Below are 27,239 nucleotides of genomic sequence, written 5' to 3'. Positions count from 1 at the left end.
CTTCATTGTTGAACGTAGAGATACTGCCACTCTTCGGCATCCTTGGGTGTGAGTTAACTGTCAAAAATGGCACCTGCTGCGCTTCCCCTTCTTCTCCGCTGGCACAAAATGGCATCTCCCGCGCTTTCCTTCCTTCCCGCGCTCGCCCTTCTTCTCTGCTGCGGCTTCTAAAAATGGCGTCTCCCGCGCTCTTTCTTCTTCTCCGCGGCTCAATGGCGTCTCCCGCACTCCCCTTTCTTCGCCCTGCGGACCCTGTTCAGCCCGTGAGCCCTGGCTGTGCTCTGCGCGTTCTTCTTTTTATATTTTTTGACGCCGCTCAGTCTAGAACCCGACTGTTTCTCTACCCTCTCTCTCTCCGGTTTGTTTTCTTTTTCTCGACGCCGCTCGGTGTTGAACCCCCGGCTGCGCCCTGCGCTCTTCACCCTCTGTCTTACCCCTTCGATGCTGCTCGGCTTTCTCTCCGCCGTCGGTCGGCTCCAGCCGCCGCTGCTCGGGAAGGGTCTGCGCTGGACCTGTCGTCGGTCTCTTGCTGCTCGTCGTGGCTGGGGAACCAAGCCCGGCTCTCCACAGCCTCCCCTGCAAAGTTCAATCTCTGCCTGACTGCTGGGCGGTTGCTCGTGGTCGACGCCCGTGTTCCTGGCCTCGACTTTTTTTTAATGTTGCAGGTAGATTCGAATCGACACTCGTCGCCACTGTTGGATCCGTGGTTCAGTGGATATGCTGTTGTTAAATAATCACACGGATGCTGTACATTAACAATAAACAGGTCTTTACTGGAGGAGGGTAGTCTCAAAACTGGGGGTACAGAGGCATGCGCAAAGCTTATATACCGGTGTGGTCACTGCCGGTACTACAGTATACAGGAGCTGTAAAAGTAGTTCTGACTTAAAGGCACATACACTACATTGTTGTTGAGATTTCTTGGACTCTTGGTTTTAAATGCACTTCAAAATAAATGTCGCAAAGACCAAGGACACAAAGAATCTGAGACAGGCAAGACAACTGATTTTGTACATCCGATTCGTCAACCTCAATCGGCAACATTACTAAATTGTGCTGATCTTTCATAACAACAGTTGGATATGATACAGCAAATAAACCATTTTTCATGAGTGAGCGTCGGCAGCTAAGTGTCAGCGTGGGTGGGGGAGCTTTAAAGACAAGGCTGCTCTTGTCCTCGCCTCATTTTGCCACTCACACACTTTCCAGCTGGGGTTACAGGATAGCAATCAGAAGCAATGGCCTTGGCTTCACGCCAGCCTTGCGACGTTAAGGTTAATGGTCGCACTCCCACCACTGCTGCGATCGAGATCAACTAACTCGACGCTGAGTGGCGATCAAACCGAAGACCTTCCTTGTCTGCTTGGCTAAGCTTAACAGTGATTGTTTAACAGTCGCGTTATTGGGGGAATTTAACATTTTACCTCTTGGCTTTGTTCCTAATGAAATGAATTTGGGCATTGCACAACTTTGAGACTATTCGTAATCTGACACAACTTGGGTCAGAATTCTCAGTGTCTCAGAGTCCATGAGGGAAATGGAAATGTCACATTAGGCCGAGGCGTCCAATCTGTAACCCCCTGAACTAAGACAATCCAGCCCTTAAAGCCCAGGCAACTGAGTCCTATGTGTGCTCACATTTCTATTTGCTGGCTTGCTCTTTTTGAATTTTGTGGCCCCAAAGGTCTGGAAGGGGCTCCATTTAGTGCTGTTATCTCATTGGCGGATAAATCCTAAATCAGAGCACCAAGATCTGTTATCAGCAACTTGAGATACATATAAGTAACTGGGAACATGGGTTTAAATTTTATACGTGGCTTCGAGGCTCTGTGATATGTCCCTAGGCATTCACAGAGACAAGTGGGTTGGACACTCCTGTGGGAGGGAATGCCCTCCTGGGCCTGGAATTGAGACTGATTGTTTGGCAGGGTAAAGAGCTTTTCTTTGTATTAATCTGACTTGGGAATGCTTTGACATTGGAATGGAGAGCAAAATGGCAGAAAGATACATAGATACATAGAAGATAGGAGCAGGAGTAGGCCATTCGGCCCTTCGTGCCTGCTCCGCCATTTAATGAGATCATGGCTGATCCTTTAATTCAGTATCCCGTCCCCGCCTTCTCTCCGTAACCCTTAACCCCTTTTGCCCGTAGAAATATATCTAATTCCCTCTTAAATATATTTAATGAGCTGGCGTACACTGCCCTCTGTGGCAATGAGTTCCACAGGTTCACCACTCTCTGAGTGAAGAAATTCCCCCTCATCTCTGTCCTAAATGGTTTAGCCCTTATCCTTAAATTATGTCCTCTAGTTCTGTTTTCACCCGCCAAGGGAAACATTCCTTCTGCATCCAGTCTGTCTAGACCTGTCAGAATTTTATACACTTCTATGAGGTCCCCTCTCAATCTTCTAAACTCCAGTGTGTACATCCCTAAACTACATAGTCTCTCCTCATAGGTCATTCCCGCCATTCCTGGTATCAGCCTGGTGAATCGCCGCTGCACCCCCTCCATGGCAAGAACATCCTTCCTCAGATGAGGCGACCAAAACTGTACACAGTACTCGAGGTGTGGTCTCACCAGTGCCCTGTACAGCTGCAGCAAGGTATCCCTGTTCCTGTATTCTAACCCTTTTGCTATGAAGGCCAGCATACCGTTTGCCTTCTTGACCGCCTGTTGCACCTGCATGCTCGCCTTCAGTGACTGGTGTACAAGAACACCCAGGTCTCTCTGTACTTCCCCCTCTCCCAATCTATTGCCATTTAAATAATAATTTGCCCTCCCGTTCCTGCACCCAAGGTGGATAACTTCGCACTTGTCCACATTATAGTGCATCTGCCATTTATCCGCCCAATCGCCCAGTCTGTCCAAATCGCTCTGGAGCTTCCTGGTCTCTTCCTCTGAGCCCACCCCACCTCCTAGTTTAGTGTCGTCTGCAAATTTGGAAATGCTGCATCCGACTCCCTGATCCAGGTCATTAATGTAAATTGTGAACAGCTGGGGGCCCAGGACAGATCCCTGTGGTACCCCACTTGTTACTGCCTGCCATTCAGAAAATGAGCCGTTTATTCCAACTCTCTGTTTTCTATCTGACAGCCAGTTCCCTATCCACGCCAAAACTTTCCCCTTTATCCCATGAGCCTCAATTTTCCATGCTAATCTTTTATGTGGGACCTTATCGAAGGCCTTTTGGAAGTCCAGGTACACCACATCTACTGGCTCTCCCCCATCTATTCTACCAGTTACTCCCTCAAAAAATTCCAATAGATTAGTCAAGCACGATTTACCCTTTGTAAATCCATGTTGACTCTGTCCTATCCTGTCCCCATTTGCTAAGTGCTCCGCTATTTCATCCTTAATGATGGACTCCAGCATTTTGCCCACAACTGATGTAAGGCTTACAGGTCTGTAATTACCTGCTTTTTCCCTACCCCCCTTTTTGAATAGTGGGGTAACGTTAGCTACCCTCCAATCCATCGGCACTGTTCCCGAGTCTAATGAATTCTGAAAAATCATCCTTAGTGCATCCGCTATCTCTAGGGCCACCTCCTTCAGTACCCTAGGATGCATGTTATCAGGCCCTGGGGATTTGTCCACCTTCAATCCCTTTAGCTTCCTTAACACCATATCCTTAGAGATATTGATTTGCGTCAGTTCCTCCTTTGCCAATGTCCCTATTTTTCCCGATATCCCAGGGAGGTTTTTTGTGTCTTCCTTCGTAAAGACTGACCCAAAGTATGCATTTAGTTGATCTGCCATTTCCTTATTTCCCATTATATATTCCCCCGTATCTGACTGCAATGGACCAACTTTGGTTTTCACCAGTCTTTTCCTTTTGATATATTTATAAAAGCTTCCATTCCTCAGCACCAACATCCCTCTCCTTAATTAGCTTAAAGTTCCACCTCTCCTCTTTCCAAGAAAAAAGAAATTACTGGCTAACGTCAACTCAAAGTAGAGGAACTGTTTCACTTTAGGGTTTCCTAATCCTCGTGTCACTAGAGAAACTGGGACATGTAGCTTGGTTTCAGCACCCTGAGAAAACACAAGGGCTGAAAATAAGCTGTGACGCAAGGTTTTTGTTTGTTGTCGCCCATGGACCTTCTCCATTCATTCTCTCTCAATCTCCCCGCACCATTGGTGCAATGGATCACTAGTACAGTGATCTAAGCATGATTTTGCAACTGTTGCCTGCTTTCTAGCAAGAAATGCTAAGAGACATGGATAATATAGATACAATAATCTACTCAACATGGACTGTGAATACAGGATTAGTGGCTTGTCTTACCTCAAATTAACCAACCTCAAACAAGACTAAGTCTCAGGTGGAAAAAATCCCACAGGGGCGTGGATATGTGGATTGCCTTACATCAAATATAAAGGATAGATTTCTGATTGGAAATGGGATTGAAGGTTAAAGATAGAGAGACGAGAGGCTCTAGATATGAGTATCTTCAGAGCCTGACCCTGTGGTTGACTCTTAAATGCCCCCTGAAGCCACTCGGTTGCATCAACCTGCTGCAACAGTGTTTCAAGAAGAAGGCCCACCATCACCTTTTCAGGACAACGAGGGGATGGCAAATAAATACTGGCCTGGCCAGTGACACCATCATCCAGAGATTATTTATTAAACTGTACTTTTCCAAATAAGTTACCACGTGATCTTCCATTAATGTCACGTTCATGGTTATTTACAAGGCCACAAGGTGGTGTAGATGAGGAAGGCCATTCATGAGTTCAGCCATCTAATAAAGTAAAACATACAGTTTTCCCAACATGCCACCAAATAGGCTGTTGAATTAATTCAATTTTGCCTCCTGGAAGTTTGTTCCAAATACTGGTTACACTTTGTATGAAGAATGTAAGAAACAAGAGCAGGAGTCGGCCATATGGCTCCTCAAGTCTTCTCCACCATTTAGTAAGATCATGGCTGATCTTCGGCCTCAACTCCACTTTCCCGCCTATCTCCAGATCCCTTGATTCCCTTAGTGTCCATAAATCTATCGCTCTCAGTCTTGAATAGACTCACCACTGAGCATCCACAGATCTGGGGTGGAGAATTTCAAAGATTTACAACGCTCTGAGTGAGGAAACTTCTCATCTCCGTCCTAAATGGCCGACCCCCTATCCTGAGACTTCGTCCCCTAGTTCTAGACTCTCCAGCCAGGGGAAACAGCCTCTCAGCATCAACCCTGTCAAGCCCTCTAAGAATTTTAAACTTTTCTAAACTCCAGAGAATATTAGGGCCATCCTACTCAATTTCTCCTCAAAGGACAACATTTCAATAAGATCTCCTCTCATTCTTCTAAACTCTCATTCCAGGAATCAATCTAGTGAACCTTTGTTGCCCCCCCCCCTCTAAGGCAAGAAATCATTCCTTAGATAAGGAAAACTACTTAGGCAAAAGTAGAGATTAAAGAAAATGGACCTCTTTTACTAGAATAGAGAAGAATAAGAGGAGACCTGATAGAAGTGTTCAAAATTATGAAGGATAAATCAGGAAAACCTATTTCCACTGAGCATTTAAAAAGTTCTTGGATATGCACTTGAAGTGCTGTAACCCACAAGGCTACGGACCAAAAGCTGGAAAGTGGGATTAGGCTGGAGCGCTCTTTTTCGGCCAGCACGGACACGATGGGCCGAATGGCCTCCTTCTGTGCTGTAAATTTCTATGATTCTATTCTATGATCAGTGAGCCAGTAATTGGAGGACATAAATTTAGGTCAATCGGGTAGTAGGTTAGGAGAATCTCATTTAATATTTAATGGAAACCCCTAATAGAAACAACGTTGGAAGTCAAATCCATAATAAGTTCTAAAATAGAAGCAGAAAAAGAAAACTTTAAAAGTGTATGGGTAAAGGGGAAGGGAATAGGACTAAGTGGACAGATCTTTTAAGAGTCAGTGCACCTGCGATATTCTGGGCTGTAACTTTCTATGGTTCTGAGATGAACAAATATTCTGTGGAGCCCAATGATCTACTGGGACCATGGAAAGCCATGGAGAGCACCTAATCAGGGCATCAGCTCTACTGACTCAAGATTATCACTAGAAAAACAATAGATTAGTAGAGCATGGATTGCTTTATTGAGGTGGAGACTGTAGTGTTACTTAAAAGGGAATTGGATATAAAAATGAAGAATATTAAGTTATTTAATATTATGGAGAATGAGCAGAGAAAGAGGATTAGAGTAGATAGCTTCAGCTGAAGAGCTGGCACAGGCACGATTGTTCTCCATATGTATTGTCATTTCCATTAAATTTCTGTAAGGGTCATCTAGCTCACCTTGCCATAGAAAATAATTCCAGTGTTTTTACCTCCTCTCTCAGGAAGAGCACTCCAGGTATTAATTACTCTTTGCTTGAAGAAATGCTTCCTGACCTCACTACTGAACTTGCCTATTACTAGTTTGTACCTATGTCCTCTTAATGAAAATAAGGGTAGTTATGGTTTGACTTGAAATAATGCTCTGTATTATTTTTCTATTCCTTTTAGTATCTTATGTATCTATGTAAAGTCCCCTCTTATTTGCTCCTTGCAAGGCTGATAAGCCCATGTTTGCCCAACCTTACCTGGTAATTAAGTTGTCTGCCATTAGGGATCAGTTTCATGGCCCTACTCTGCACAGGTTCCACACTTGGATGATTCCCTTGTGCCTCATTGGCTAGAGCTGAACTCAGTACTCAAGGTGTGGCCTGACCCAGAACACTGTACAGCTTCAGCATGATGCGGTCAGAGTTATAAGCCTAGATTTTTTTCATTTCGACACAGTTTAGACCCAAAGCTTTGAACAGACTCAGATGGTGACATCTTGGAGTGACAGCTGGTGGTTTCTCCTCCAGTGTCTGTCAGAATGTACAACTGCGTGTGGTTCGTACCAGGGGATTGTTCAGCTTTTGTCAAGTGTTGATGAATGGCATCAACTTCCGGCTCTGGCAGAAGAGGCCAAGGTTGGATGCTTTTTTTTATTCGTTTACAGGGTGTGGGCGTCACTGGCAAGGCCAGCATTTATTGCCCATCTCCAACTGCCCTTGAGAAGGTGGTGGTGAGCTGCCTTCTTGAACCACTGCAGTCCGTGTGGTGAAGCTACTCCCACAGTGCTGTTATGGAGGGAGTTCCAGGATTTTGACCCAGCAACGATTAAGGAACGGCGATATACTTCCAAGTCAGGATGGTGTGTGACGAGGAGCGGAACTTGGAGGCGATGGTGTTCCCATGTGCCTGCCGCCCTTGTCCTTCTAGGTGGAAGAGGTCGCGGGTTTGGGAGGTGCTGCCGAAGAAGCCTTGGCGAGTTGCTGCAGTGCATCTTGTAGATGGTACACACTGCAGCCACGGTATGCCGGTGGTGGAGGAAGTGACTCATCCAGGCTCGTTGAGAGTATTCCATCACACTTCTGACTTGTGCCTTGTAGATGGGAGTCAGGAAGTGAGACATTCGCCGCAGGATACCCAGCCTCTGACCTGCTCTTGTCGCCACAGTATGTATGTGCTGGTCCAGTTAAGTTTCTGGTCAATGATGACCCCCAGGATGTTGATGGGGGATTCAGCGATGGTAATGCCATTGAATGTCAAGGGGCGGTAGTTAGACTCTCTCTTGTTGGAGATGGTCATTGCCTGGCACTTGTGTGGCATGACTGAGGATGTGATTCCACAAACAAACAAAAAGGGCCCCCGTTACCTCAACCAAGTGGCCATTCTTCATCATGAGTCTAGCGAACTAGTGCTGACAGGTAGTTGATTGTGTGGTGCATTACTGCTGAGCCCAATCCTGTTCTCACTCAATGTCTCAGTTCCAGTAGGGATAACGGAATAATAGTCAAGAGTAGGAACGCTGGCTGATTTTTCAACTCCTTAGCCCAGCCATTCAGGATAACATTGATGGCAGCTACAGAGATGCCATTACCTCAACTGGATAAGTGTATATGCAGGTGGCGGGGGGACGGGGGTGATTAATAATAAAAAGGATAAGAATCTAATTATGTGTCAATTAAAAGAAAGCTGAATTTTCATGGAATGAAAATTCCAATCATAATTTTTCGCAAGAGTACAAATGTTGGTTTTTTGCTTTACCCTCTTCCCGAAATGAATATTGGAAAACAAATTATGAAAATTGATCCAATTTAAATATAAACTATGTGTGTTCTTGGAACATTACCCCACCCTCACTCCAATACCTCCTCTTTACTGCTCTGAAAATGTTGATAATTTTGAACCGAGATGATTGAATTGTTTTTTACTCTTTTTTTTCCCCCCTCTCTTTTTGCAGAGCCAGGTTTGTCCATTCTGAGATCACTTTGATGAGCTTTTTCTCAGGAAATGAACCAAACTCGTACATGGCGTTTACGTGAAAAATAGAGAATAAATCCTGCCACAAGCTGATTTTTCAAAATGGCAAAAGAAGCAAGAGAAAGAAGCCCTTAATATGTTGTACATAACCTGTGTAACATTCCTGAGACCGGCCTGTTAAGAGGATGGAGTTATGGCTCCTTCCACCCCTGGGGAGGGGGAGGGGTAGAGTTGGATATCTAACGTAGAATCCGGGAGGAGCTGTGCGGGGAAAGTGAGGCAAACGTTGAATTGCTGCAGCAGTTACTGACTTGTATCATTGTAAAGTAAAGTCTGTTCTACACGCATAACCGTGTTTGGAGTTTTATCTTGAAGAAGTTGAAGGCACTGTTATAGTCATAGAGTCATAGAGTTATACAGCACAGAAAGAGGCCCTTCGGCCCATCGCGTCCACGCCAGCCATCAAGCCCTGTCTAATCTAATCCCACTTTCCAGCATTTGGTCCGTAGCCTTGTATGCTATGGCATAATTATGGTTAAGGAAGGACATCCACCCAGAAAGACTCTACCGTCCCCGTTAGTGACGTTTGGCAGTGAGAGGATTCAGGGAGCGAGGGGTGAAAGTAGAAGGGCAGCTGCCCTAATTAGCCCGCAGGGGAACGACAACCCACGCAGCCTGGCGTTCAGACAAGTGGGCGGGGTGGGGGGGAGACGAAATATACAGCGGGACCTGGGGAGAGGAGAGCAGAAGATGGAGAGCTCGAGTCAGGGAGGGGTCTGCCGCTCAGCGACCAGCGACCGCTGCCTCTCTCCCTGCTCAGCGAGCGGGGGCCTGGGCTCAGTGGCAGCTGCCACCGTCATCGCACAGACGTTTGGGAGGGGGGAAAACAGAGGTCCGAGTCAGGGCTGGAGCCAGCAGTTTGCTCAACGGTGTATTTTTTTCTTTTTTTAAAAATCCCGGTGGTTATTTATGACGGATCCCTCGAAACCTTCTAGCGGACCTTCAGGGGGCCTCGGACCCACGGTTTAGAAAATCCTGCTTTGTAAGATCAGCTCTCGAATGTCTCTTTTTCCGGGCTGAAAAGCCCATGTATCTCCAGTCTCTTCCCACATAACTCAGATCTTTGACACTGGGGATCAGCCGAGTGGCTCTACTCTTTACTGCCTCCAGTGCTTGAATGTCTCTTTTGTTTCTGAATGATGGGAAATGGGCACCGTCCTCATGGTACGGCCTGACCAGAGCACTGTACATTTGATCATTACTTCCTTTAACTTCTGATCTATTGTTTTGGCTATGTAACGTTATCATCCGAAAACACAACATCAGGTTGCACACGTACGCTGATGACACTCGGCTCTTTCTCACCACCCCCTCTCTTGACCCCTCTACTCCCCAGATTTGTCACACTGCTTGTCCGACATCCAATATTGGATGAGCAGAAATTTCCTCCAACTAAATATTGAGAAGACTGAAGCCATTGGCCTAGAAATTCAGTTCTGGCGCTATTGCGGCGCTAAACTCGGGCGTTCGGGAAATTTAGCGCCCGCCGGAAAGTGCAGGCGACCTCGCCGAAATTCAGCAGATTTGGCCAACTTTTTGGCCGAGCGCTGCAATAGGCGTTCGAACCCTGTGTTCAGGCGCTAATCCGGCGATGCGGGCTGATAACGCCGATTCCGGGCGCAGCGCAGGTGCGATCATGTGCTGAGTGTCAGCAGACACCCTGACGCCGGCCAGCTCTTAAAGGGGGAAGGGTCAACTTTGACTGCAGCCACGCCCTGCATGCTGTAGCCCTGCAACTAGGCCTCAGCACTGGTTGTGTGCCAAATCAACGCCTGGAGCTAATGGAGGGGGCCCGTGAAAGATCCCAGCGGTTCTCTGAGCATGCGCTGGATGTGCTCCTTCATGGGGTGCGCAAGAGAAGACGGATCGTGTGCCCGGCTAGTGGCAGGAAGGCTCCCAGGAGCCAGTTCAGGGAGGCCTGGACCAAAATTGCCCGGAGGGTCTCCTCCAACTCAGATGTTCCCAGGAGTGCAGACCAGTGCCGCAAGAAATACAATGACCTATGCCGGCTGGTCAAGGTGAGTACCCTTTCCAGTGTCCCCCTCATCCTTGCATGTGCACCTCCCATTAGGGCCAAAGGGACATCAAAGGTCTAATGGCCAGCCCTCCTCCCGCTGCAATGGCACTTGCATGTTAATCAATAGCTCTTTCTGCACTTATCACACTGTCCAAGCTATTCCACCATGGGGGGCCTCACACACACCAACAGGGCACCCCACTGTCCAAGCTATTCCACCATGGGAGGCCTCACACACACCAACAGGGCACCCCACTGTCCAAGCTATTCCACCATGGGAGGCCTCACACACACCAACAGGGCACCCCACTGTCCAAGCTATTCCACCATGGGAGGCCTCACACACACCAACAGGGCACCCCACTGTCCAAGCTATTCCACCATGGGAGGCCTCACACACACCAACGGGGCACCACACTGTACTTAGCCGGCCTCCTTTCTCTTGCAGGCCAAGCTGGCGAGGAACGCCAGGAGCCTGCGTGCCACTGGTGGAGGCCCTCGCGATTACCAGGAGCTAACGGTTCTGGAAGAGAGGGTGGTCCGACTCCTGCGTCACCCGGTGACTGGGCCTGTGGCGGGCGGCGACGCAGACCCTATACTGGAACCCACTGGTAAGGACAGGACCGGGTGCACCTCTCTCCTTGCCCTCGCGCATCAGATCTACATCCTTCCCCACTGGCCGAAAAATGCGCATAATGCACCAGTGCGGCCTCCCTCGCTGTCGGCCTGGCCTCACTCTAAAGCTACACTTGTGCCTTCCTGCTTTCAGCTGGTGAGGAGGAGGTGCTCCCTGAAGCCCACACAGCCAGGCCCTCGGAGGAGGAGGACGTCGAGGAGCAGCAGGAAGGCGCCACCTCGGGGGAACCCTCATCCACTCCAGGAGATGGCAATGAAGGGGAGACGTCTGTCGTGCCGGAGAGCCAGGGGGAGGCGGGGGAGGGGAGCCCCGAGCCTAATCCCAGTGGCATGGACGCACGCGGCAAGGCTCCAGCGGCATGCCAGCCTTCTGGCCAGAGGGGGGAGGCGGTGGAGGGGAGGGCAGAACCTGCTCCCAGTGGCGTCGCCGCACGCGGCAAGGCTCCGGCGGCACGCCAGCCTTCTGCCCAGAGGGGGGAGGCGCCCTCCAGTCTGGAGTCGGACGTCGCCCAGGAGGTGCGCCTCCTGAACGAGATGTCGGCGGCGTCGGAGCGGCGGCACCTGGAATTCATGGAGGTGGTGGCACAGATGCCTCACGCCATCGAAAGCCTCGCACAAAGTGTGGTGGCTTTCGGCCAATCCCAGGCCAGGGGGCTGGAGCAACTCGCCGCAGCGCACGCCAGGGGGGTGGACCTCCTTGTGGCAGCGCATGAGAGGGGGGTGCAACAAATCGAGGCAGCGCAGCACGCCAGTCGCCAGCTGAGAGGTGTTGGGCAGACAGTGGCACGGCAGATGCGGGCACATGCCGGCGCAGTTGGGGCACTGACTTCTGCCACCCTCGCACTGGCGCGGAGGCGTCGCCAGGCCAGCCGCCGCCCTGCTGCCGCACACCGGTCTGGCGACCAGCAGTTTGGGGCGCTTGCTCCCCGGCCATGCCGCCCGAGTGCACGTCTGTCTGGCGAGCAGCGCGCGCCTGGCATCACCCACCTTGTGCCCATTGGTGCAGGCGAGCCTGCCACTCCCCCAGCCAGGGTGCAAGGAGCTGCTGCAGGCAGTGAAGAGGGCCACCCACAGCTGCAGCAGCCACCAGCCGGCCCCTCCCGGGCCCGCCCTCGTGCAGGCCGACCCCCAAGGGCATCTGGCGAGACGCCTTGTCGCCCTGAAGACCCTTCCCCCAGCCTCGCCACAGCCTCACGGCCCAGCTTGAGGCGCAGCAGCAGGACGGGCCGGGGCAAAAGACGGCTGGCGACGGACTCGCCCTCTCGCCACACCGAATAGAGTGTGGTGAGCGAGGGTTTTGGTGATGCGGGGGCTTCTGTTCTGGGGGGCATTATGTTGTTTGGTTTTATGGGGGTGCTTGTGTTGTGGGGGGGGCTTGTTTTTGTTACACCAGTGAGGAAGGCCATTTGTAAGTTGATGTTTTGTTAGTCCTCCCCAGGTTTTGGGAGAGACACAAGTTTGTGACTGTTTTTTGGGGCTCTTCTCTGTTTTGCTCTTCCATGTGGGAAGGGCCTTGAGTTTTGGAAATAAAGATGTTTATTTATTCACCATGTGCAGGTGTCATGTTTGAAGTGGTTGTTGTGTTAACCGGGTGAGGGCTTGCGGAGCGGCTGCCTTCAGCTGCGTTCAGTGGCCCAGTCCATTCCCTGACAGGGGGCCTAGAAGTGTCGAGCAATAAGCCCCCGGCGGACGGCCCTTGGACCTTGTCGCTCCCTCCTGGCCTGGTGCTCCTCCTCCTCACGGTCCTCCTGCTCCTCCTCCTGAGGTGGTGGGGCAATGTCAGGTGGCAGTGCCTGAGTCCTTCGGATAGCCAGGTTGTGGAGCATGCAGCACACCACGACGAACTGGGAGACTCTATCCGGCGAATACTGAAGAGACCCGCCCGAACGATCCAGGCAGCGGAACCGTTGCTTGAGCACGCCTATCATTTGCTCTATTAGGTTCCTTGTGGCATGATGGCTTTCGTTGTATGCCAGCTCCGCTGGGGTCCTGGGCGCGCGGAGCGGGGTCATGAGCCATGTGCACAAAGGGTAGCCCTTGTCCCCGATAAGCCATCCCCTTGGTGGAGGCTGTGCCTGGAACATGTCAGCCACAGTAGTCTGGCGCAGGATAAAGGCATCGTGGCTGCTTCCTGGGAAGCGGGCATTGACAGCTAGGATGCGCTGCCTGTGGTCACACACCAGCTGTACATTTAGGGAATGGTAGCCCTTCCGGTTGCAGTATTGCTCGGCATTGTGGATAGGTGCCCGCATAGCCACATGCGTGCAGTCTATGGCGCCCTGCACCATGGGGAAGGCTGTGATCCTGGCAAAGCCAACTGCACGCTGCTCCTGCTTGTGTTGGGTCATGGGGAAGGAGATGAATTGGTGCCTCCTCGCGAAAAGTGCTTCGGTGACCTGTCGGATGCAGCGATGCGCGGCGAACTGGGAGATGTTCGCAATGTCCCCAACAGCGGCTTGGAAGGAGCCGCTTGCATAAAAGCTGAGAGCCACCGTGACCTTCACTTCCACCGAGAGAGAAGTCCTGGACATGAGCTGTGGCTGCAAATCTGCGTGAAGCAGCTGGCAGATCTCTCCAACCACCTCCCTTCTGAAGCGGAGCCTCTTAACACAATGCGCCGCAGTCATGGTGAGATATGAGACCTGCTCCCGGTATTGCCTGACTGGGTAAGGCCTACGTTGGCGACGCCTAATGGCCCCTCTGCGTCTAGCCATGCCTGGCCCTCTCTCAAAGCGTCTGCGCGCCCTTCGCACAAAATGTAGCAACTGAGGGTTGGCCCCCCATGCAGCCCCCATTACAAAGTTCCAAACAGCCAAATCACAAGGATGCAAATGTCAAAGCACTGGCTAGAAGCCAAAAATACCTCTTCTATGGTGTCCGAAATCAGTAATCTCTGTGCCTTGCTCTCTGTGCAGAAATCCAAAGCAGTCAAGTCATTGCTGCAAAATGGCTGGCTTTTATGGGTGAGTGGATGTGCCCTTTAATTAGCGCTCCCCGAATCCCACAGGGCCTCTGTTGAGTTCCATTTCACAGTTCCTAACAGCGCCACGCCCACATCGGACGGGCGCCACTGAATTTCCGGTTTGGGGCGCACAAACAGCGTTGCGCACCCAGATGACGTCATAAGATGCACGCGCAGCTGAGCGGGCGCTAACACTTTGCGCCGGCGCTAAATCCCAGTTGAATTTCGGCATAGGCGCAGATCCGGCGGTGCCCGGGTGCTAAGTGGCTAGCGCCGGAAATCTGGCGCTAACGGCTGGCGCAAACAGCTGAATTTCTAGGCCATTGTCTTTGGTCCGTGCCACAAACACCATTCCCTGACCACCGTTTCCATCCCTAGCAACTGTCTGAAGTTGAGCCAGACCGCTTGCAACCTTGGTGTTGTGTTTGACCCCGGGATGAGCTTCCGGCCACATATCTGCCCCATCACCAGGCCTGGCTACTTCCACCTCCGTAACATCGCTGGACTCCGACCCTGCCTCAGCTTATCTGCTGCTGAAACCCTCATCCATGCCTTTGTTACCCTTAGACTTGACTATCGCATTGGCTGCCTGTTGTACGCTGATATACCTATCAATTCAGTCCATGAAAAGCGACGAGTTAAGGTAGTAACTATAGGTTTTTATTGGCTAAATAACAGAGCCCACCCTCGTGGGTGATCGGTTCCAACAAGGAAGAATACTAGCCAAGCGGTCACCTTTATACCTGGGCAAGCAGGTGGAGCCATAGGCGGAGTCAGCTGAGGTATGCCTAGGTATAACAGCGTGCGTGGCAAGAGGTAACCTTGTGTAGTGATAACAACAGTGTAAACAGTGATAACAACAGTGTAACAATAGTGAACGGTTGTGAACGGTAACAGTGGTTTACCACATTCACCCCTTGTTTAAAATTGAGTCCGGCGGGGTGAAGTGTACTACCAGTTCGTGTATGTCAGTCTCTCAGGAGGCCTCGTAAGCCTTTCTGATCGGCGCAGCAGAGGCGGCGGTGGTGCAGTATCCGATGTTAATGCTGGTGTCTGCGTGGTCGACGAAGGCTCCTGGTGTTCCGGCATGCCGTCTACAGGAGCTGGATTTGGGGGAGTGGTGGGGGGTAATGGTGGTATCTCAGGGGTGCCCGAGGGTGCGAGGTCTCGTAAGGAGACTGTGTCCTCCCGCCCGTCTGGGTATGCCACATAGGCGTACTGGGGGTTGGCGTGCAGGAGGTCCACCCTCTCGACCAGTGGGTCCATTTTATGGGTCCTCACGTGCTTCCGCAGCAGGACGGGCCCCGGAGAAGTCAGCCATGTTGGTAGCGAGGTTCCCGTAGTCGACTTCCTGGGGAAAACAAACATTCGTTCATGGGGGGTGGTGTTAATGGCAGTGCAAAGCAGTGACTGGATGGAGTGGAGCGCTGCCGGGAGGACTTCCTGCCAGCGAGAGGTTGGGAGGCCCTTAGACTTTAGGGCTAAGAGGACGGCCTTCCAAACTGTCGCGTTTTCTCTTTCCACCTGGCCGTTCCCCCGGGGGTTGTAGCTGGTGGTCCTGCTCACAGCAATACCTCTCGCGAGCAGGAACTGGCGAAGTTCCTCGCTCATGAAGGATGCGCCCCGGTCGTTATGTATATAGTTCGGGAACCCGAACAAGGCGAAGAGGTCATTCAGGCATTTGATGACCATGGTACTGGTCATGTCTGGGCAGGGGATGGCAAAGGGGAAACGGGAGTACTCGTCAATAATGTTGAGGAAGTACACATTACGGTCAGAGGACGGGAGGGGCCCCTTAAAATCGATGCTCAAGCGCTCGAAGGGGCGGGTGGCCTTGATCAGGCTTGCTCTGTCCGGCCTATAGAAATGCGGTTTGCATTCGGCACAGGTTTGGCAGTTCCTGGTCATGGTCCTGACCTCCTCGATGGAGTAGGGCAGGTTGCGGGCCTTAATGAAGTGGTAAAGTCTGGTGACCCCGGGGTGGCAGAGGTCATTGTGGAGGGTCCGCAGTCTATCAACTTGCGCATTGGCGCATGTACTTCGTGATAGAGCATCTGGGGGGTCGTTGAGTTTACCAGGCCGGTACAAGATATCGTAATCGTAGGTGGAGAGCTCAATTCTCCACCTCAAGATCTTGTCGTTCTTGATTTTGCCCTTCAGTTTGTTATTAAACATAAAAGCAACCGAACGCTGGTCGGTGAGGAGGGTAAATCGTTTGCCTGCCAGGTAATGCCTCCAGCGTCGTACCGCCTCCACAATCGCCTGGGCCTTCTTCTCAACCGAAGAGTGTCGGATCTCAGGGCCCTGGAGGGTCCTTGAGAAGAAGGCCACAGGTCTCCCCGCCTGGTTAAGGGTTGCAGCTAGGGCGAAGTCAGATGCATCGCTTTCCACTTGGAAAGGGATGGACTCATCCACTGCGTGCATTGTGGCCTTCGCAATGTCTCCTTTTATGAGGGAGAAGGCCGCGCCTGCTTCTGCTGTCAGGGGGAAGGAGGTGGACTTCATGAGGGGTCTGGCTTTGTCCGCATAATTGGGCACCCATTGGGCATAGTAAACGAAGAGCCCCAGGGTTCTCTTCAGCGCCTTTGGACAGTGGGGGAGGGGAAGCTCCATGAGGGGGCGCATTCTTTCGGGGTCGGGGCCGATGACTCCGTTCTCTACTACGCAGCCGAGGATGGCAAGGCGCGAGGTGTTAAACACACATTTCTCCTTATTGTAAGTGAGGTTCAGCTGTTGGGCCGTACGGAGGAACTTCTCCAGATTAACATCGTGGTCCTGCTGGTCGCGGCCGCAGATGGTGACGTTATCTAGATAAGGGAACGTGGCCTGCAGCGCGTTCTGGTCAACCATCCAGTCCATCTCCCTTTGGAAGACCGAAACCCCATTGGTGACGCCGAAGGGAACCCTAAGGAAGTGGTAGAGGCGGCCATTCGCCTCGAAGGCGGTATACTGGCGGTCCTCGGGGCGGATAGGGAGTTGGTGATAGGCCGACTTGAGGTCGATGGTGGAGAATACCCGGTACTGTGCAATCTGGTTGACCATATCAGATATGCGGGGAAGGGGGTATGCGTCCAGCTGGGTGTACCGGTTTATGGTTTGGCTGTAGTCGATGACCAGGCGGTGTTTATCGCCGGTCTTAACGACTACGACCTGGGCACGCCAGGGGCTGGTGCTCCCCTCGATGATGCCCTCCTTCAGGAGTCACTGCATCTCAGAGCTAATAAAAGCTCTGTCCCCGGCGCTGTATCGCCTGCTCTTGGTAGCGACGGGTTTACAGTCACGGGTGAGGTTAGCGAACAAGGAGGGGGGCGGGACTTTGAGGGTGGAGAGGCCGCAGGTGGTACGCGGCGGGCGGTTTAAATTTTGCTGGTTGCAGACTGTGAGTGGGGGGAGGGATCCACCGTAAGCCAAAGTGACACTTTGAAGGTGGCTTTGGAAATCCAGCCCTAGTAGGACGGCAGCGCAGAGCTGGGGCAGGACGAGAAGTTTAAAGTTTTTATATTCTGTGCCCCTAACCGACAGGGTCACCACACAGTAGCCGCTGATGTCTGTTGAGTGGGACTTCGCCGCCATCGAGATCCGATGGCGCATTGGCCGGACAGTGAGGGAGTAGCAGCTCACCGTGTCTGGGTGAATAAAACTCTCCGTGCTTCCGCTGTCGAACAGGCAGGTCGTGGCGTGGCCGTTTACTTCGATGTCCATCATGGACTTGGACAGATGATGCGGGAGAGCTTGGTCAAGCGTGACGGAGGCCAGTGTATGGCTGAGTGAGCTGCTGTAGTCTGCAGGTGAGGCGGTGGTCGGGTCTGGAGACAAAACGGCGGCCGAGTGCGGCGAACAAAATGGCGGCACCCATGACGCGGATCCCCACGAAGTTGGACAAAATGGCGGAGAAGATGGCCGCCCCCACAACTCACATGAGGCACTGCTGGCGTCTGTGGCCTTGATCAAAGATGGCCGCCCCCACGACTCACATGAGGCAATGCTGGCATCTGTGGCTTTCCCCCTGCAGGCGTTTACGAAGTGGCCTTTCTTTTTGCAGCCAGAGCAGGTCGCGTTCCTTGCAGGGCAGCGCGCCCTTTGATGTCTCGCCTGGCCACAGAAGAAGCAGCTGGTGGCCCGATCGCAGAGGTCCGCTGCCGCAACAGGTCCCGGGGGTGGCGGTCCCGATCGATTCCGGGACACCGACGCCGTAGTAGGTCCCAGGGGCGGCGGTGCGAGGGGTATTGCGGCCAGAGTCGGGCCCGAGCCCCAGGGTCGCGCAGCACTGTACCTGGAGTACGCCTCGAGGCCCCGATGGGCCACTTCCAGGGAGCGAGCGAGGGCTGCAGCTGTTTTCAATTTGAGGTCCTTTGATTCGAGCAGTCTTTGCCGTGAGTAGTCGGACCGAAGGCCTTTCACGAAGGCATCGCGGATATTTCCTTCCGTATGTTCTGCAGCCGTTACAGCTTTAAAGTCACAGTCCCTGCCGAGTGTTTGTAGCACCCGTAAGAATTCATCTACAGACTCTCCTGGCTGTTGCGAGCGGGATCTTAGGAGATGTCTGGCATACATTGAATTTACTGGGCTCCGGTACTGCTCTTTTAGCAGGTTGAGGGCGTCCTCGTATGTAGCAAGGTCCCGGATGAGTGCAAATACTTTAGGGCTCACCTGGGCGGTCAGGACTCTTAGTTTGGATTCCGGAGGCACGCCGGAGGCTCCCAGGTAGGATTCGAAACAGCTCAGCCAGTGTTCGAAGTCGAGGGCTGAATTCGCTGCCTGTGGGTTTAGATCCAGGTACGGCGGTTGGAGGGCTCGCAGCCAGGTTGGCTGCTGGGGCTGTTGTAGCTGGCCGTTTGGCTGGGGCTGTTGTAGCTGACCGTTTGGCTGGTCGTTTGGCTGCTCCGGTCCATACATTTCAAAATTTAGCCAATAAAATTGATATACCTATCAATTCAGTCCATGAAAAGCGACGAGTTAAGGTAGTAACTATAGGTTTTTATTGGCTAAATAACAGAGCCCACCCTCGTGGGTGATCGGTTCCAACAAGGAAGAATACTAGCCAAGCGGTCACCTTTATACCTGGGCAAGCAGGCGGAGCCATGGGCGGAGTCAGCTGAGGTATGCCTAGGTATAACAGCGTGCGTGGCAAGAGGTAACTTTGTGTAGTGATAACAACAGTGTAAACAGTGATAACAACAGTGTAACAATAGTGAACGGTTGTGAACGGTAACAGTGGTTTACCACATACGCTCCGTCAGATATTTAGTTCCATTGAAGTCAACAGATTTGAATATCGCGCTACCGCCCATGGTGACTTTCTACCCCATCATGTTTCATTCTACGAAGCAATAACTGAATTATGTCGATAGCAAAATACTGCGGATGCTGGAAATCCGAAATAACAACAGAAAACGCTGGAAAAACTCAGCAGGCCAGGCAACATCCGTGGAGAGAAACAGAGTCAATGTTTCAGGTCGAAGACCCTTCGTCAGAACTGAGAAAAAAGCAGCAAAGGAAACAGATTAAAAAGCAAGTTAGGGGGCTGGGAAATGGGGAGGGGATGGAAGAACAAAAGGGAAGGTTTGTGGGGGGTGAAGAGACATTAAGAGATATTCAAGGTGAGACGAGATGGTAATAGGACAGGTAAAGAAACAAAGGATGACTCTAGATGAAGTGTGAATTGTGCTGGCAGAGTGAAAGACAGCTGCCATGTGGGAGAGAAAAAAAGGGAAAAGGCACAAACCAAAAGTGTGGATAAAAAATAAAAATATGATAGGGGCCGAGGTTATGATCTGAAATTGTTGAACTCGATATTGAGTCCGGAAGGCTGTAAAGTGCCTAATCGGAAGATGAGGTGCTGTTCTTCGAGCTTATTCTCCTCGAATTATGTCATAGGTTGAACGGATGATACCAAGAGCATGACTGAGATTCATTACATGGCAGCAGTGGAACAGTCTAGTGAGAATAAAGATTGCAGTAAAAATGAAAGTATCAGGGTTTCACACCTTTAAATAGTGAAAAGAATCCTTTTGTTAAATTGATATTAAAGACATATTACCAGTGGTCCAAAAAATCCGCAAATGCAATATAGCGGTTGGTTAGATAATAACCATGTTTATTATCTAACCAACCGCTATATTGCATTTACGGATTTTTTGGACCACTTCTCCACAGAAAGGAAATGAAAAAAGCGTTCCTTGTGTTTTAAAGCTAAGGGTGTTCACACCCACGAGAAAGGAAAGGCACTGAGATGACAGGTGGTTAAAATACTAATTTTCCCCAAAGGCTGTAAAGCTGAAGCAATTTGTTAGCTTGTCGCTGTGATTGATAAACATCTTACACCTATTGTGTTGAGAAGTTGTTGATACCGGGGCTCGGCAGGGGTTTGTCTGGCAGGCCTCTGCTTCCCGCTGTGTACACACGGAGATAAAAATAGAGGCAGACACACGGGTAGTCAGTCAGATTTTTACAAAAGAAAATTGCGAAGGCAAGCTTCAGCTGCCAAAGCCCTAAGCTGTGGAGTTCCCTCCCTAAACCCCCCGCCTCTCGACCTCTCCCTCCTCCTTTAAGACGCTCCTTAAAACCTACCTCTTTGACCAAGCTTTGTTCGCCTGTCCTAGTATCTCTTTTTGTGGCTCGGTGTCAAATTTTGTCTGATAGCGCTCCTGTGAAGCACCTTGGGACGTTTTTCTGTGTTAAAATTGCTATATACATGCAAGTTGTTGTTGTTGATTTGTTTAAGTTAAGCAAGACAGCCCACTAATGTGGTTAACGTGGCATGCTCATTATTTGTGTATTATTACGTGAAGGCAAATTGTACTGATTTAGTCCTATCAACTGTTACACTTGATGGGAAACGAAAAAGTTTAGTGATTCATATCTGGCCTTGTCTTGCTAAGTGTTTTCTTTGGTCTGGGCTTGATAAAGCTTGAAGAAGCACGTATGTGAAAAGACCCAAATATCCAGATCAAATCTTAGGGAATACCACGGGTACATCATTCACTACTGTGTGGTTAGATATTGAGATGTATAGGCACACTCCTAAACATAAAACGCTCAGAACACCTACAGAAGTGACTAACGCAGCTGCACCTGAGAGAATATTTAAGGCAATATCCTAAATCTGTAACACTCCATTCATCCAAAATTGTCCAAATGATTAATGTTAGTATGTGTAGAAATATTATGCAATTATAGTCCGTATCTCAAGTAAGTGAGCACTTGGCCCTCAACTAGATGAAATTGCTGCAGGATAATGAGATCTTAAAATGTGAGAAAAATTAACTTGGGTGTCATCTGATTAAGGCCTGCTTGAATCATGCCTGATTAATCATTAAGGGATAGTGATGGTCATTTTTTAAGTACACACAAAGAAGCCTATGAACCATATTGCCTCACCCTTAGGCCTGAAGTATCATGTGTGATGAAGAGTACTGTATATGGAAATTAAGAAAATGGAGAAAGAAAATTAAATAATAAAGTAGCCCTGCTTTAACAGCACTGTCCTTGCTTTATTGAGGTCACTGTAATGCAATGTATATATCAGCTTTGCAGCAGACAGAAGATAGCAATGGAAGGATGTTAAGTGGCTGATCAGCATTGAAGATAATTGTTATCTTCAACTCTTTTCAACGAAATGTGACATTTATAATCAGATGAATGTTAATGGGCACAGAATTTATCTTAACATACATTAATTAGAATCCATATATGGGTCTGACTGCTGTAGCTGTCATCTTTTGAGGTCAACCAAGAAAGCGCCTCATGGCCAGTAAGAAGAAATTCTTTGAATAAATGCATTTATTTCTCTGTAGAGGTACACCAGAATACCTCAGCTGCTTTGAACAGGAAGAACATGTTTAATTCCTTGCTTCCATTTTCATTCCGGTTCCCACTGAACACTTTGTGGGCTCTGCTCACTGGGATTCCTTGAATGCCGTACAATCACCTTAACCATCTGTTTGTCCCCCCCAAATTAAACAATACAATAGCAGAATTTAGATCATTAGAACCATCGGCAATCTTGATTAAATGTCTGAAACTGCTCATTGTGGCGATAACAGCAGATTCCGCTGCGGCTGCCATTTTGGACGAAAGTTTTCAGCCCCACCCCTGACGTTCCGGTAATTCTGAGCAGCAGTTTCTGTTCTCTTAAAGGGAATTTCCTAGTGGCTGTAATCAATATTATATCAAGTCACGTTGGCCCAGAGTTTGCTGGAGTGGGGCTTCTCCCCGTTAGTTAGCCTTTTCCCCTCACCCTTCAGTGTGAAATATTTTTTCCCCTGTAAGTTGCTGGAAGTGCGCACTGATAATGGTGCGGCGAGGTCAGCGGGGGCATCTGGGACCTTAGTGAACGATGGGACCAACAGTCTGTCTCCTTAACCAATGAGATTTAAGGATTGAGAAACAAACAGAGGAACAACATAGAAGGAAACGGGGAGAATCAGAGTTAAATCAGGTACAGAAAGAGAAATAAAGGGGGAAAGAAAGATTGGATGAAGAGAGAGAAAAAAGGGACAGAAAGAAAAGTTTTAATGAAATTTTAAATTAATTATTTTTATGTCACTGACAATGTACTGCCTGTAGGAATGAGACTCCACAGTTTCAGTTCTTCCCTTTCTGGGCCGGAGAGGCTGAGTCATATTGCAAGAAAATAAATCTCCTTATTAAAAAGGTACTTACACTGTTAAGTAGCATCCCTACGATTCTGCGGCGAATTTAATGGGCAATTAATGCGCAAGTGCAGCAATTTCATGAAACTCACGAGGAGGTTGAGGGCGAGCTGCTGTTTCCGCGAGGCCAACGTCAGAGCGGTGCAGTTGGTCCAGCAACTTGTGGTGATTCACAATTCACGGGGTGTCTCTTCCTCGCCACAAGTTGCTGCACGATTTACACACTAATAACACAGAGTGCCATTAATCTCACTGTTATATTGCCAGCAGAATCTGGGCCAGTATCTTATAAAAATATGATAGCAAAATACTGCGGATGCTGGAAATCCAAAATAACAACAGAAAACGTTGGAAAAACTCAGCAGGCCAGGCAACAACCGTGGAGAGAAAAACAGAGTTAACGTTTCAGGTCGAAGACCCTTCGTCAGAACTGAGAAAAAAGCAGGAAATGAAACAGATTAAAAAGCAAGTTTGGGGGCTGGGAAATGGGGGAGGGGATGAAAGAACAAAAGGGAAGGTCTGGGAGAGGTGAAGAGACCTTCCCGTGCAAGCGCAGGAGATGCAACACCTGGCCTAACCAGCACTTTATAAAGGTTCAGCATAACTTCTCTACTTTTGTACTCAATACTGTACCTCTATTTATGAAGCCCAAGATCCCATATGCTTTGCTAACCACTCTCAATATGTCCTGCCACCTTCAGGGACCTATGCACATTAACTCCCTGGCCCCTCTCTCCCTGCACACTCTTTAAAACTGTGCCATTAAGTGTATATTGCCTCTCCCTGCTCCTTCTGCCAAAATACATCACCTCACACTTCTCTGTATTAAATTCCATCTGCCACTTGTCTGCCCATTCTGCTAGCCTTTCTATGTCCTGTTGCAGTTGATTGATATCATCATCACTGTTTGCGACACCCCCAAGTTTGGTGTCATCGGAAAAATTAGAAATTCTACTCTGTATTCCAATATCCAGGTCATTTATATATATAAAAAAAAGCAGTGGCCTCAGCACTGACCCTTGGGGGACACCACTGTCTACCATCCTCCCGTCTGAAAAACAGCCATTTACCAGAACTCGCTGTTTTCTGTCCTTAAGCCAATTCATTATCCAAGCTGCCACTGACCCACCTATTCCATGAGCCTCAATTTTGTTAACCAGCCTTCTATGTGGTACTTTGTCAAACGCCTTCTGAAAATCCATGTAGACAACATCCATTGCATTCCCTTCATCAATCCTCTCTGTTACTTCATCAAAAAATTCAATTAGATTAGTCAAACACGATCTTCCTTTTACAAACCCATGTTGGCTCTCCTTAATTAGCTTAAACCTCTCCAAATGCCCGTTAATTTTTTCCTTGATTATTGTTTCTAAAACTTTACCCACCACTGATGTTAAATTGACCAGCCTGTAGTTACTAGGATTGTCCTTACACCCTTTCTTGAACAGTGGTGTCACATTTGCCACTTCCCAATCTTCAGGCACCTCCCACGCATCTAGGGAAGATTGCAAAATTATGGCAAGCCCTTCCGCTATCTCCTCCCCCAATTCCCTTAGCAACCTGGGATGCAAGCCATCTGGACTAGGCGACTAGTCCACTCTAAGCATACCCATCCTTTCTATTACATCTTGTCTATCAATTTTCACCCCTTCCATTGCTTCTACCTTTTACACTTCTACCGATATTTTGTCAGCATCCACCTCCTTAGTAAACACCGATACAAAGTACTCATTGAGTATTCTAGCCTTGTCCTGCGCCTCTAAGCATACATCACCTTCTTTGTCTCTAATAGGCCCCACCCCACCTCTTACTACCTGCTTACTGTTTACATGCTGGTAGAAGATTTTTGAGTTCCCTTTTATGTTAACCGCCATTCTATTCTCATATTTCCTCTTTGCCAATCTTATTTTCATCTTCACATCCTCTCTCAAATTATTGTATTTGATCTGGTTCTCCCTTGAAGAATTCACCTGACATGCATCATATACCCTCTTTTTTTAATTCATCATCTTCTCTATCTCCCACGACATTCAAGGAGCCCTTGCTTTGGTGCCCTTACCCTTCCCTCTTGTTGGAATGTACCTAGCCTGTACTTGGAACATCTCCTCCATTACAGTTTTTCCTGTCAGTCTTTGGTTCCATTTTACCCTGGCTAGATCCTTTCGCATCCCATTGAAGTTAGCCCTATTCCAGTTTAGAAGTTCCACTCTAGATTGTTCCTTGCTCCTCTCCATTGCTAAACTAAATCTTATGATACGATGGTCACTCGTACCCAAGTGTTCTCCCACAGACACTTGGTCGACCTGGCCCACCTCATTCCCCAGCACCAGATCTAGCAGTGCCTCCTTCCTAGTTGGGCCAAGAACATATTGGTCAAGGAAATTCTCCTGAACACATTTCAGAAATTCCTCCCCCTCCTTTCCCTTTACCCTAGCATTATCCCAATCGATATTTGGGTAATTAAAGTCCCCCAATATCACTACTCTATAGCTCTTGCATATCTCTGCGATTTCCCTGCAGATGTGCTCCACTATCTCCCTCTCACTATTTGGAGGCCTATAGAATACCCCCAATAGAATGATCATACCGATTTTGCTCCTCAACTCTAACCAAATGGATTCTGTCCTTGTCCATTCAAGAAGATCCTCCCTTTCCAACACTACAATGTCTTCCTTAATCAGCACTGCCACCCCACCTCCCTTTTTGCCTTCCCTATCTTTTCTGAACACCTTGTACCCTTGAATATTAAGTGCCCAGTCATCACCATTTTAAGCCATGCTTCCGTTATTGCCACAACATCATATTGCCACATAGCTAATTCTGCTTGTAGCTCATCAACCTTATTCACCACACTTTGTACGTTTACGTACATGCATTCTAAACCCATTTTTGAATTTTTCATAGTCTTTCTTAGTCTGCTCCTATCTAATATGGTACTACTACTGCCTCTAGTACTATCTTCTCTAGTACTATCCAACACACTCACTCTTTTATGCACCTTATTCCTATTTTCTACTCCTATATGCTGGTGCCCATCCCACTGCCAAGTTAGTTTAAACCCTCCCCAACAGCACTAACAAACCTCCCTGCGAGAATATTCGTCCCAGCTCTGTTGAGTTGTAACCCGTCCGGCTTGTACAGGTCCCACCTTCCCCAGAAATGGTCCCAATGCCTCAGGAATCTAAAGCCCTCCCTCCTGCACCATCTCTCCAGCCACGCATTCATCTGCTCTAGCCTCCTATTCCTGTACTCACTAGCACGTGGCACCGGGAGTAATCCAGAGATTACTACCTTTGAGGGATAGCAAAATACTGCGGATGCTGGAAATCCGAAATAACAACAGAAAACGCTGGAAAAACTCAGCAGGCCGGGCAACATCCGTGGAGAGAGAAACAGTTAACGTTTGAGGTCCTGTTTTTAAATCTCTCTCCTAGCTCCCTAAACTCTGCCTGCAGGACCTCATCCCTCTTTCTGCCTATGTTGTTGGTACCAATATGGACAATGACCTCTGGCTGTTCACCCTCCCCCCTCAGAGTTTCCTGCAGCCACTCAGTGATATCCTTGACCCTGGCACCAGAGAGGCAGCATAGTGTCCTGGAATAACGTCTACGGGTGCAGAAACGCCTGTCTGCTCCCCTAACTATCAAATCCCCTACCACTATTGCTCTTCCACTCTTTATCCTCCTCCCCTGTGCAGCTGAGTCACCCGTGGTGCCATGGACTTGACTCTGGCTGCACTCCCCAGAGGAACCATCGCCATCACCAGTACTCAGAACAGAATACTGGTTGGAGAGTGCGATACACTCCGGGGACTCCTGCAATGCCTGCTTGGTCCTCCTCTGCTGTCTGGCAGTCACCCATTCCCTCTCTGCCTGCATATGCTTAAGCTGTAGGATGGCCACTTCAAGAAATGTGCTATCCATGTAACTCTCAGCCTCGCGGATGCACCGCAGTGACTCCAGCCCGCCGCTCAAGCTCCGAAGCCGGGAGCTCGAGTTGCTGTAGCTGGCGACACTTCCCGCGCATGTGGTCGTCCAGACTACGTGAACTGTCCAGGACTTCCCACATGGCACAGGATGTGCACTCCACAGGACTGAGTTGCCCTGCCATGCCTTTTCTTAATAGACTAAGAACTAACCCAGCAGAAATAAACTTAAAACTTCAAAAAAACACTCCCCAGCAGGGGAGTTCTCCCCGGTGTCCTGGCCAATATTTATCTCGCAACCAACATCACTAAAACAGATTATCTGGTCATTATTATTATTGCTGTTTGTGGGAGCTTGCTGAGCGCAAATTGGCTGCTGTGTTTCCTACATTACAGCAATGACTACACTTCAAAAAGTTCGTCATTGGCTGTGAAACACTTTGGGTTGTCTGTCCTTCCTACCTTCCTTCGTTCCTTCGTTTCTTCCTCCCTCCCTCCCTTCCTTCCTTCCTTCCTTCCTTCCTTCCTCCCTTCCTTCTTTTCATTCCTGTCATTTCTTTCTTTCAAGGTTGAGTGCAGGCATTTGTCCCAGTACTGCTATTTGAGAGCTGATAGTACATAGAATGGTTCAAAAAGTTTTTTCTTAAAACACATATAAAAATTGGATTCTTGTTCCTTACCACCCCCATCACATGTGTCAG

Source organism: Somniosus microcephalus, chromosome 8 (genome assembly GCF_052327205.1).
Source record: "Somniosus microcephalus isolate GS21.2 chromosome 8, FLI_Smic_1.0, whole genome shotgun sequence".
Lineage (NCBI taxonomy): Eukaryota > Metazoa > Chordata > Chondrichthyes > Squaliformes > Somniosidae > Somniosus > Somniosus microcephalus.
This window is presented reverse-complemented; position numbering follows the sequence as displayed.